Source organism: Sander vitreus, unplaced genomic scaffold (genome assembly GCF_031162955.1).
Source record: "Sander vitreus isolate 19-12246 unplaced genomic scaffold, sanVit1 ctg354_0, whole genome shotgun sequence".
Lineage (NCBI taxonomy): Eukaryota > Metazoa > Chordata > Actinopteri > Perciformes > Percidae > Sander > Sander vitreus.
The window spans coordinates 65,740-77,180 of record NW_027595489.1 but is presented as its reverse complement, the minus strand read 5'-3'; the positions used below and the strand labels follow the sequence as shown (position 1 = coordinate 77,180).

Here is an 11,441-nt window from a genome sequence, read left to right as displayed (position 1 = left end):
AGAAGTAGCACAGATGTTAGAGAAGTGCTTGAGTGGGCAAACGCGCCAGTTTCCAAGCCTCTCTGTCTCTCTCTCTCCCTCCCTCCTGTCTCTTCTTCCTGTCTCTCTCTCTGCCTGTTTGCCCCCCTCTCCCCCTTCTGTGTCCTCTCCCTGTCCTCCAGAAAGTAATTAGTTTGTCCCCTCTGGAAACCCCAGGTGGTACGGTCTTTTTTCATCTGTTTCTTGTTTATTTTCCAGGAAGACGTCAGTTCTGACAGGAAGACACACGCTCCAGACTCAGGTCTTTATGTCCATTCTTTATGGTTCTCATTTATCACTGAGGTGTGGATGATGTGAATGTGTTTGGCGCTTTTGATGCTTTCAAAGTTTTTGTCTGTTTTGTTTTATTTTTTTGCTTTTTCTGCTTTTTCCAGCGTTTTTGTGGCCATCTTTTCTACACTTTTGATTTTTTTTAAAACACCTTTTTAAAAATATATTTTTTTCAATGTTTTTGTTAACATTTCTTGTATAGGGTCCAGTAAAAATGGACTTTGGGCAAGTAGATTTCTTTTTTAACTGCCCAACCGGACACGTGTCCCTGTGAAAAGCCATGAGTCCAAATTGTGAAGCTATGAAGATGAATAAGTTTATCGTAATCACAACCTGAGCATTCTTTTGACTAGATGAAGTAATAAAGTAAAATGTATCACATATATAAATCCTGTAACACTGGTTCTTAAGTCCTGACTGTTTGTTTCTCTCTGTGTGAAGGTTTCCAATTATACCAGGCCTCTCATAAGAGGGCGGAGTCTCAGCCGGGGGAGGAGCCTAACACATCTCTCTCAGGTAGTTTCTCTCTGATTCTTATTATGCTGTCCTCACTTAAAGTTATATTCTATACACAGACACTCACACAGACTCAGGCTCAGACGGACTCACACAGACTCAGACTAACACACACACACAGACACACACACACAGACACACACAGACACACACACACACACACACACACAGTTTTTCACTTGATAAATAGACCTTTTTCACGGCAGACATGTTGACATGTCATAGTAGGAAAAGCACAGGTGTATGAAACCCATTAATGATGGCTGCATTCCACTTAGGAGAGGCCCTGGTATTGAGCATGCTGATTCACTGACATAGCTCACTGGGACACTAGATGGAAATGAGCCATCGTTAAGGTATCAATCTCAGCTGTGCTTTTCCTACTATGACAAGTCAACATGTCTGCTGTGAAGAAGGTCCATTAGCTTTTAAACGGACAAACATAATTCAAAGAGGATCTAAAAATGATTTGTCTTTCACCGTTCACTAGTGTTCATATTTTCCTAATTGAGGTCCCATGGCAGTCCACCAGAAGGGGCGGGACTTCCCTTCTCTACCCGTAGGAAAAAGGAACTTCCTACAAATCACTTATTCTGAAATAATATTATTCTGAATATTAACTGTTAACTAATTTTCTCATTAGTGCAGCTACATACTGTACAATCTCCACTGGAGGGTAGAGAAGGAACCAGTCAATGATCCATTCCACTTTTCTTAAAGCATCCTTCAACCCATTGATAACTGAGCTGGAACAACAGTTCATTGTGAGTACATGTTTCAGATTATTATTATTATTATTATTTCACTGATCAATGACTTCCTCTGTCAGTTAATAAACGGATGTTATGGATTGTTTTCAGGACTGTTGGAAGAACGCTGAAAAGAAAAGGCTTCTGTCATTAAAAGAGCATCAACATGTCTCAGCTGACCATCAACGCAGGGACTTTTAAATCAAGGCTGAAGACCTTTTTATTTAACACTGCCTTTTCTTAATTCATTGTACAGCATTGTGAATTTTATTTTTTTATTCAATCTGTTTTTAATTGTTTTTAATTTGTATACATTTTTAACTGTTTTATTGTTTTATGTAAAGCACTTTGAATTGCACTGCTGTTGAAATGTGCTATATAAATAAAATCCCCTTGCCTTGACTAGCCTTCTGTGCTTTTCACAAGGTCAATCAGTGGCTCCCATGATATAGGCGGCAGTCTGAGACTATGTTTTGCAGCTGAGAAGCTGAGTAGGGGAATAACTTGCCAGACGAGCTTAATGATCACAGATTCCAGATTTATTCACACTAACACAAACAAGGTTCTGCTTCCAATACATCCCATAATTGTGTTACTGGCAAATGAAGTTCTGTCCAAAAGTAATAAACAGTATTTAGAAAAAAGCGTAAAACAAGTGTGAGAACAGTGGCCAGCAAAAAATGACACTTTTACCCCCTCTCTTAGTCACAAAAACCAGAACAGGTGAACAAATAATATTACTTTGCTTCCTCCGCCCCCACCAGGTGCCTTAATTATCTTAACTGTAAATAAAACTACAACTAGCTCTTACACATGTTAACTCGTGAGAGTGCAAGCAGTATTTGGGCTTTTTACTATGCAAACAGTTTAATATTAACAGAAAAGTGGAATGTAATCACAATTTTCTGACACTATCATTAGCGGTCCGCTGACCCGCTGCCGCTGGGTCTAACGTTAGCAGTCCACTGACCCGCTGTCGTTGGGCCTAACGTTAGTGGTCAGCTAACACCCACTGTCGTTGGGCCTAACGCTTAAAAAGCCTTTTAAAATGTCAATGACGTCATACACATATACGGCCAGAGATACTGCTTTACGGCAAGCTCTGAGTCACTTCCTTTGTTCTCTCGAAGCATCGACAACACGGGTGACAGGTTAGACTCTCTCTGTTAATACAACACAGCTGACAGGTTAGACTCTCCCTGTTAATACAACACAGCTGACAGGTTAGACTCTCTCTGTTAATACAACACAGCTGACAGGTTAGACTCTCTGTTAATACAACACAGCTGACAGGTTAGACTCTCCCTGTTAATACAACACAGCTGACAGGTTAGACTCTCCCTGTTAATACAACACAGCTGACAGGTTAGACTCTCCCTGTTAATACAACACAGCTGACAGGTTAGACTCTCCCTGTTAATACAACACAGCTGACAGGTTAGACTCTCCCTGTTAATACAACACAGCTGACAGGTTAGACTCTCCCTGTTAATACAACACAGCTGACAGGTTAGACTCTCCCTGTTAATACAACACAGCTGACAGGTTAGACTCTCTCTGTTAATACAACACAGCTGACAGGTTAGACTCTCTGTTAATACAACACAGCTGACAGGTTAGACTCTCCCTGTTAATACAACACAGCTGACAGGTTAGACTCTCCCTGTTAATACAACACAGCTGACAGGTTAGACTCTCCCTGTTAATACAACACAGCTGACAGGTTAGACTCTCCCTGTTAATACAACACAGCTGACAGGTTAGACTCTCTCTGTTAATACAATACAGCTGACAGGTTAGACTCTTTCAAGTGTTTCTTTAGCCACTTCTTTCTACAACAGTCGAGAACCCTTTTGCAATTATGTAAACACATAATGTAATCTGAAAACTGCTGCCCTGATTAAAAAAACAATGCAACTGATCTCAGCTGGTATTCTATCTGCAATAGAGTGGAATGGACATTTCTAAGTGACCCCAAACTTTTGACCGGTAGTGCATATACAGTATATGTTCACTAACTAGTCTAAACCAAGAGAGAGTGAATGATCTCACAATTGTTAAAACACTGTTACAGTTTTTCTTGATTGCTTTAACCTGCTTAAACAAACTGGGATCCACTCGGTTTTCATCATCACTGTCTCAGCAGAGCAGAAGACACCTCTTGCAAATGTGTTAACCCTTTTTCATTTGATTGACACATTTCCCCCACACTTTTACAGAACAGTTAACACGGATGTCATTCAAGCAGTCCAAACTCCATTGTTTTAGCTATGGTAACCAAACATAAACCATCTGTTACTATTAGAAACTACCTCCATCAGTATGACATCACTGAAGCACCTGTTTGACGCTCCTTCACACAAATTTTCAACTAACAATCAGTCTGCAGGCCTTAAAGGTGCAGCGTCTGTGTTGTTCTCTGCCAACATGGATGGAAGAGGTCTAAGACACAAGAGACTGAGTATCAATAGTGGCTATTTCTTATACTCTACAGTAATAGATGTTTATACTTTACTGTAATAGATTTTATTTATATTTTCTTAATGTCTTATACTCTAATATATTTTATTTTGGTTTACATGTATTTTGTGTAATATTTACAGTATTTCTGTATTTTCTTTTGTTGCATATTTTAAATGTTTTGGCACGATTAGAGCCTTTTGCAAACAAAATGTGTCATTTTGACCATGAGTGCCACTGTTCCGGCCTGTGTGTTAACTGTTTTGAAAAATGTGGAGTTTGAGTTGACTGCTGTGTCAAAGCAATCAAGAAAAACTGTAATAGAATCCAAAGGCTACCATTCTCTGGTGGTAGAGGGAGAATTTTTAGTGCTGAGCAGGAAGTAGCCGTTGTGAACATGGTTGTGGCAAACAATGGCATAAGGCTGCGTGAAATCAGGGCAGCAGTGATTGCAGATCAGGGCATGTTTAGGAACATCAACAACGTGAGCGTGACCACCATTGACCACATCCTAAGAAGGAACCATATGGCTATGAAGCAGCTGTATACAATATGTGGAGGTAAGAAAACATCACTACAGTATACTGTAATGCCTTGTCATATCATGCAGTTAGAGTCAACTGGAGTCACTTTTCATTTTGATTTTGCCTTTTTTTACTTAGAGAATAATGGAGCTTGAAGCTGAGGGGTCACATCATGTCTTCATTTATGTTGATGAAGCCGGCTTCAATCTCTGTAAAGTGAGGCGACGTGGAAGGAACCTCATTAGGTACAGGGCCGCTATCACAGTTTCAGGACAGAGGGGTGCCAACATAACTTGTGTGCTGCCATCTCCAATGATGGTGTCCTATGCCATATCCCCACTATTGGCCCATACAACACCGAGCGACTCATAACATTCCTGCATGCACTTCATGACAGGCTGATCCCACCTCGCATTTGCTTGGCATATCCATCTGGGAACGTTCCGCTGGAGAACTTTTGGGAAAGGGCGAAAACACTGGTTAGCTGATTGGATAAACCATCTGTCTATCACCACCTATGTTGGTGATAGACGGGCCAAATCAATCAATCAGATCAAATTCTTGACGAAACCAGTCGGGAGAAGATCATAAACATCTTTTCTTCCGAGAAAAGCCTCCAGTGCCGTTTTTTGCTCTTCTTTCAATGAAGGAATACTTTCTAATTCGGATAAAACTTGCGCGATAGCTACGCTCATCTCATCACGGCTCTCACGGCTCCAAATTTTCTCTGTCTCAAGATGCCAGACTGATCTGAGAGTGGAAAACTGGAGCTTGTGAGATCAGGACGGTCTCACAAGGCTAGCACATGACGGCGGTCGCGCTAAACCAGAGCCTATGGCTAGGCGCCAACATCTTTGCATTTCTAACAGTTTCTCCTCACTCAGTGACACACTCGCTGAGAGGCCAACTCTGGTTATTGTCATTAACCAGTCATTATATTGTGATATGTGAGGCCGGCGGCTCCAGCACGTGCGGTCGTGTGCGCCCCTGGAGCCAGAGTGGGCGATGTGGAATCCCATCTAAAGCTGTTTGCTAAAAATAACCGTAAATACATTAAGATCATACTTCACGTAGTTACGCAAATCGGAGATCACTAAAATGAATGTTAAGTCACTTTGTGCATATGCAAAGACAATGTCGGACTCAGTAGTTTTCTCTGGACCCCTGCCAAACCTGATCAGCGATTACGTGTACAGCCGCACTTCATCCTTCAACCACTGGTTGTCGGAATGGTGCCCAGCTAATGATGTGGGCTACGTGAATAACTGGAGGGCGTTCCGGGGAAAGCCTGGTCTGATTAGGAGAGACGGCATTCATCCCACTTTAGCCTCTCTCATATCAAAAAATCTGACAGTCTATTATCGGTCATAAACCATGACAACCCAAGTTTGATATTAGTAATCAGAGGTGCAGGGCAACGCGCTCCTCTGTGCTTCCGTTGAACTCATAGTCTAATAACCACAGTGTCTGTCCCCCGACTCAGTTAAACCAAAGGTAACCAAAAGAGGGCCTATCCTTAACAACCTAATTGGAATTAAAACTACCACTGCAACGATAGAACAGAAAAGGAACATTAGATGTGGACTATTAAATATTAGATCTCTGTCTTCTAAAGCAGTATTGGTAAACGATTTGATATCAGATAACCAAATTGATCTATTCTGTCTTACCAAAACCTGGCTGGGCCATGAAGAATATGTTAGTCTAAATGAAGCCGACCCGACCCCGGATAAGCGGATGAAGATGGATGGATGGATAAATGAAGCCACTCCTCCCAGTCATATTAATACTCAAATTCCTCGAGGCTCAGGCCGAGGAGGGGGGGTTGCAGCCATATTTGATTCAAGCCTGTTAATTAATCCTAAACCTAAACTAAATTATGACTCGTTTGAAAGTCTTGTTCTTAATCTTCAACATCCAACATGGAAAACATTACAGCCAATTATATTTGTTGTTGTCTACCAAGCGCCAGGCCCGTATTCTGAATTTTTATGTGCAGTCCTTAAATCAGACAAAGTACTTATTGTAGATGATTTTAATATCCATGTGGACGTTGACAGCAATAGCCTTAGTACTGCCTTCAACTCACTACTAGATTCAATTGGCTTCAGTCAGAGTGTGCATAAGGCCACGCACTGTTTTAACCACACACTCGACCTTGTGCTGTCATATGGCATCAAAATTGAAGATTTAATAGTATTTCCACAGAATCCTTTATTATCAGACCATTTTTTAATAACTTTTTAATTCTATATTATACGGAATTAGATAAAACCTTCTACACTAGATGCCTATCTGACAGTGCTATAGCTAAATTTAAGGAAAATATTCCAACAGCCTTTAACTCAATGTCATGCTTTAATATAACAGAGGACCTTTATGTTAACTTTAGTCCCTCCCAAATTGATCACTTTGTAGACGCTGCTACGGCCTGCCTACGGACGACTTTAGACTCTGTTGCTCCTCTCAAAAAGAAGATGATGAAGCAAAGGAAACTAGCACCTTGGTATAACTCCCAAACTCGCATTAAAACAAATCTCACGAAAACTTGAAAGTAAATGGCGTTCCTCCAAACTAGAAGAATCTCGTTTAGTTTGGCAAGACAGTCTGAAAACATATAGGAAGGCCCTCAGAAATGCCAGATCAGACTATTACTCATCATTGATAGAAGAAAATAAGAACAACCCAAGGTTTCTTTTCAGCACTGTAGCCAGGCTGACTGACAGCCACAGCTCTACTGAGCCATCTATTCCTATAGCTCTGAGTAGTGACGACTTCATGAGTTTCTTTAATGATGAAATTATAACAATTAGAGATAAAATTCATCACCTTTTGCCCTCAACTTCTAACGGTTCACCTTTAAACACAGGACTACTAGAAAGAACGACAGGACCTGACATATACTTAGACTGCTTTTTTCCTATAGACCTTCAACAATTAATTTTAAAGGTCTCTTCAGCAAAGCCATCTACCTGTCTACTAGACCCTGTTCCAACGAGGCTACCTAAAGAAGCGTTACCTGTGGTAAACACTTCATTACTAGATATGATCAATATGTCTGTATTAACAGGTTATGTACCGCAGTCATTTAAAGTAGCTGTGATAAAACCTCTTCTGAAAAAACCCACCCTCGATCCCGAGGTCTTAGCCAACTATAGACCTATATCTAACCTTCCCTTTCTCTCCAAGATCCTTGAGAAAGTAGTCGCTAATCAGTTATGTGACTTTTTACGTAGGAATAGTCTATTTGAGGACTTTCAGTCAGGATTTAGAAAGCATCATAGCACAGAGACGGCACTGGTGAAACTTACTAACGACCTTCCAACTGCTGCTGACAAAGGACTTGTCTCCATACTTGTCTTATTAGATCTTAGTGCTGCATTCAACACTATTGACCATACCATCCTGGTACAGAGATTGGAACATTTAGTTGACATTAAAGGAATTGCACTAAGCTGGTTTAAGTCCTTTTTCTCTGTACAATATCATTTTATTAATGTTAACGATAAATCCTCCACGCTAAAGTTAGCCATGGCGTTCCTCAAGGCTCAGTGCTTGGAGCAATTCTATTCTCCTTATATATGCTTCCTCTAGGCAATATTATTAGGAAACTTATAATTAACTTTCACTGTTATGCGATGACACCCAATTATACATATTGATCAAGCCAGACAAAACTTCAAACATGCATTAAAGATATAAAATCCTGGATGACCTACAATTTTCAATGATGTTAAACTCAAACAAAACTGAAGTTATTGTGCTGGGCCCTAAACACCTCCGAACTTCATTATCTAAAGATATAGTTACCCTGGATGGCATTGCCCTGGCCTCCAGCACTACTGTCAGAAATCTAGGAGTTATTTTTGAACATGATTTATCCTTTAACGCCCATCTAAAACAAACCTCTAGAACAGCCTTTTTTCATCTTCGTAACTTTGCCAAAATTAGGCACATCCTATCTCAAAACGATGCTGAAAAATTAGTCCATGCATTCTTTACCTCCAGGGTGGACTATTGTAATTCTTTACTATCAGGTTGCCCAAATAAGTCCCTTAAGACTCTCCAGCTGATCCAGAATGCTGCAGCACGTGTTCTGACAAGAACTAAGAAAAGAGATCATATTTCTCCTGTATTAGCTTCTCTGCATTGGCTTCCTTAAAATCCTTCTCCTGACCTACAAAGCTCATCATATGTTGAAGAGCTCATAGTCCCTTATTGTCCCACTAGAGCACTGCGCTCCCAGAATGCAGAGTTACTTGTGGTTCCTACAGTCTCTAAAAGTAGGATGGGAGCCAGAGCCTTCAGCTATCAGGCTCCTCTCCTGTGGAACCAGCTCCCTGTCTGGGTCCGGGAGACAGACACCGTCACCACATTTAAGAGTAAACTTAAAACTCTCCTCTTCGATAAAGCTTATAGTTAGGGAGTGAGGAGTTGCTGCGTTCAGCCAGACTGGCGGGGGAGGGTGTATGTCTGCAGACACAGCACCCCTTCTTTTCTCTGCTTCTCTTCATAGCCGTCAGATATAACTACCATATAATCAATTATATAATCAAAGTAGAGGGAGGCAGGCCAGTACAGCCCAATCCGGCAGGGGAGAGTTCTAGCCTGACCAGGCTCCTCTCCTTAACCTGTCTCTCTTAATTATGCTGTTATATTTTTAGACTGCCGGGGGACTTCCTTTGACACACTGAACTTCTCTCTCCTCTCTCTTTCCATCTGTGTGCATCCCTGTCTCAGAAATGCTTGTTACTAACCTAGCTCCCTAGAGTCTTTATGGGTTTTTTTGCCCAGCATGTTTCCTTGGATTAGGGTGGCACCTAAATCATGGTTGCAGCTGTCCTGTGGTCTAGACCTACTCTATTTATAAAGTGTCCTGAGATAACTCTTGTTATGATTTGATACTATGAATAAAATGGAATTGAATTAAAATACAACAAACTGCTTGTTGAGTTTAAAACTAATGAAAGGAAATCATTTCCAACTTCTTTTATTTAACAAATTAAACATTGAATTGAATATAAAAGGCAGCACTAAAACAATTATGATTACATTTTAAAGTGGTTTTCTGCTGATATTTTCTTTCAACTAAGACAAAAGACTATGAGTGTCTCTTGCAGCCCGAGTGTCTTTTCGGGATATGTCCCAGCCTTTTGTGATATGTTTATTGTGCACGTTGATATTGATTGATAAAAAAAAAAGATATATGTTGCAGATCTAGACAGGATGCAATAAACAGTGTGTGTGTAAGAAATTGTTTTGTTCTGAGAGATTTAAGAGGAAAAGTGGTGTGAGTTATTAATATTATTACTAGATTATTAGAAATTATTCATTACTTTATCCAATAGAGATTCTCAAAAACATGACCTCAGCAGCAGCTTAGGCTCAACTTTAGATAATAATTAATAAAAAAAAAAAATAAAAAAAAATTGTTCCTTTTTCGGCATCAGTCAGTGCTGTGAGTTATTTTGGTACCGTTTGAATATTTGTTGATCACACATTTACAAAAGTGCATTTTTTAAGTGCAGGTCCTTTTTGTACAGGTATCTATGTTTCAGAATAATGGGGAGAGAGTAGACACAATATTAGAGGCATTTGTTAGCCTCATATGATCTTGTATTTTCTGAACTTCTTATCCTGTTCATGGTTACAGACATGTTCAGGTCAGGATCCAGTGAAAACATTTGTTAAAATATCTATAGAAAATTTTACAATTGAGTTGCACAAGTGAGGCTTTAGTTCTGGCCAAAGATCAGTTTGTTTGTTTTTTTGTAAGCCCTATTGCTGTATAAGTCTTGCCTACACACACACACACACACACACACACACACACACACACACACACACACACACACACACACACACACAGCATCCACAGTTAAATCAAAAACATCTTGCACACACACACACACACACACACACACACACACAGACACACACACACACGTGCACACACACACACACAGACACACACACAGAACATAAGGACTGTCTGAGGACAGGTTCCCCTTCTCAGTACTTCTCCATTTCCCTGTACTGCATACTTGGCATTTTTACATTACACTTTTGCAATTTGACCATGGAAATGCTCGGGTCAGGTCTGTGGTTTTGATACATTTTGTGTGCAACAACACATTCTCAATAACAGGTTTGTATGATCTTGTACGAAAATATTTGTTTAATTTAAAGTGCCCATATTATGCTCATCTTCAGGTTCATAATTGTATTTAGAGGTTGTACCAGAATAGTTTTACATGGTTTAATTTTCAAAAAACACCTCTTTTTTTTTGTACTGCTCATTGCTGCAGCTCCTCTTTTCACCCTGTGTGTTGAGCTCTCTGTTTTAGCTACAGAGTGAGACCTCTCACTGCTGTAACATCTTTGTTGGGAGTCGCACATGCTCAGTAGCTAGGTAAGATCACATCAGCTAGCTAGCTGTTTCTCCAACTTCAGTAGAACAAGGCAGGATTATCTGGGAGACTTCTTCTAAACGAGGGACCACTTCCACCTCTGTGTGGAATACCTGCAGAACAGGGACATGGAAGTAGTTCTTTTGGAGATTATGGTGAACTAGTGTGTGTTGTAGCAGTGTTTTGTCATTGAGAACGAGGGGGCTAATTGCTAGCATGCTAGCGGTTAGCCAGCTCATTTTCGGCTAGTTACGTAGAAAGTTCTGCAGATTTCGACCAGTTCACCCGGAGACTGAAGGCAGGACACATTCAGAAACCGTATCTCACTCAGAACAGCATGGAGGGATTTTTCCAAGTTTGTATGCGTGTGGAAGAACCAGACACAAAATAACACCCTGAATCCCAGAAAAAGTGATTTTTTCATAATATGGGCAATTAAAGGAAATAAAAGATCTTTAATAAACTTCAGAATT

At 40.3% G+C, this 11,441-nt stretch overlaps 1 pseudogene; it reads left to right on the top strand.

Moving 5' to 3' along the window:
• Positions 1–4,431: 4,431 nt before the first annotated feature.
• LOC144513843 (uncharacterized) lies at positions 4,432–8,981 on the top strand (annotated as a pseudogene).
• The last annotated feature ends 2,460 nt before the right edge of the window (positions 8,982–11,441 follow it).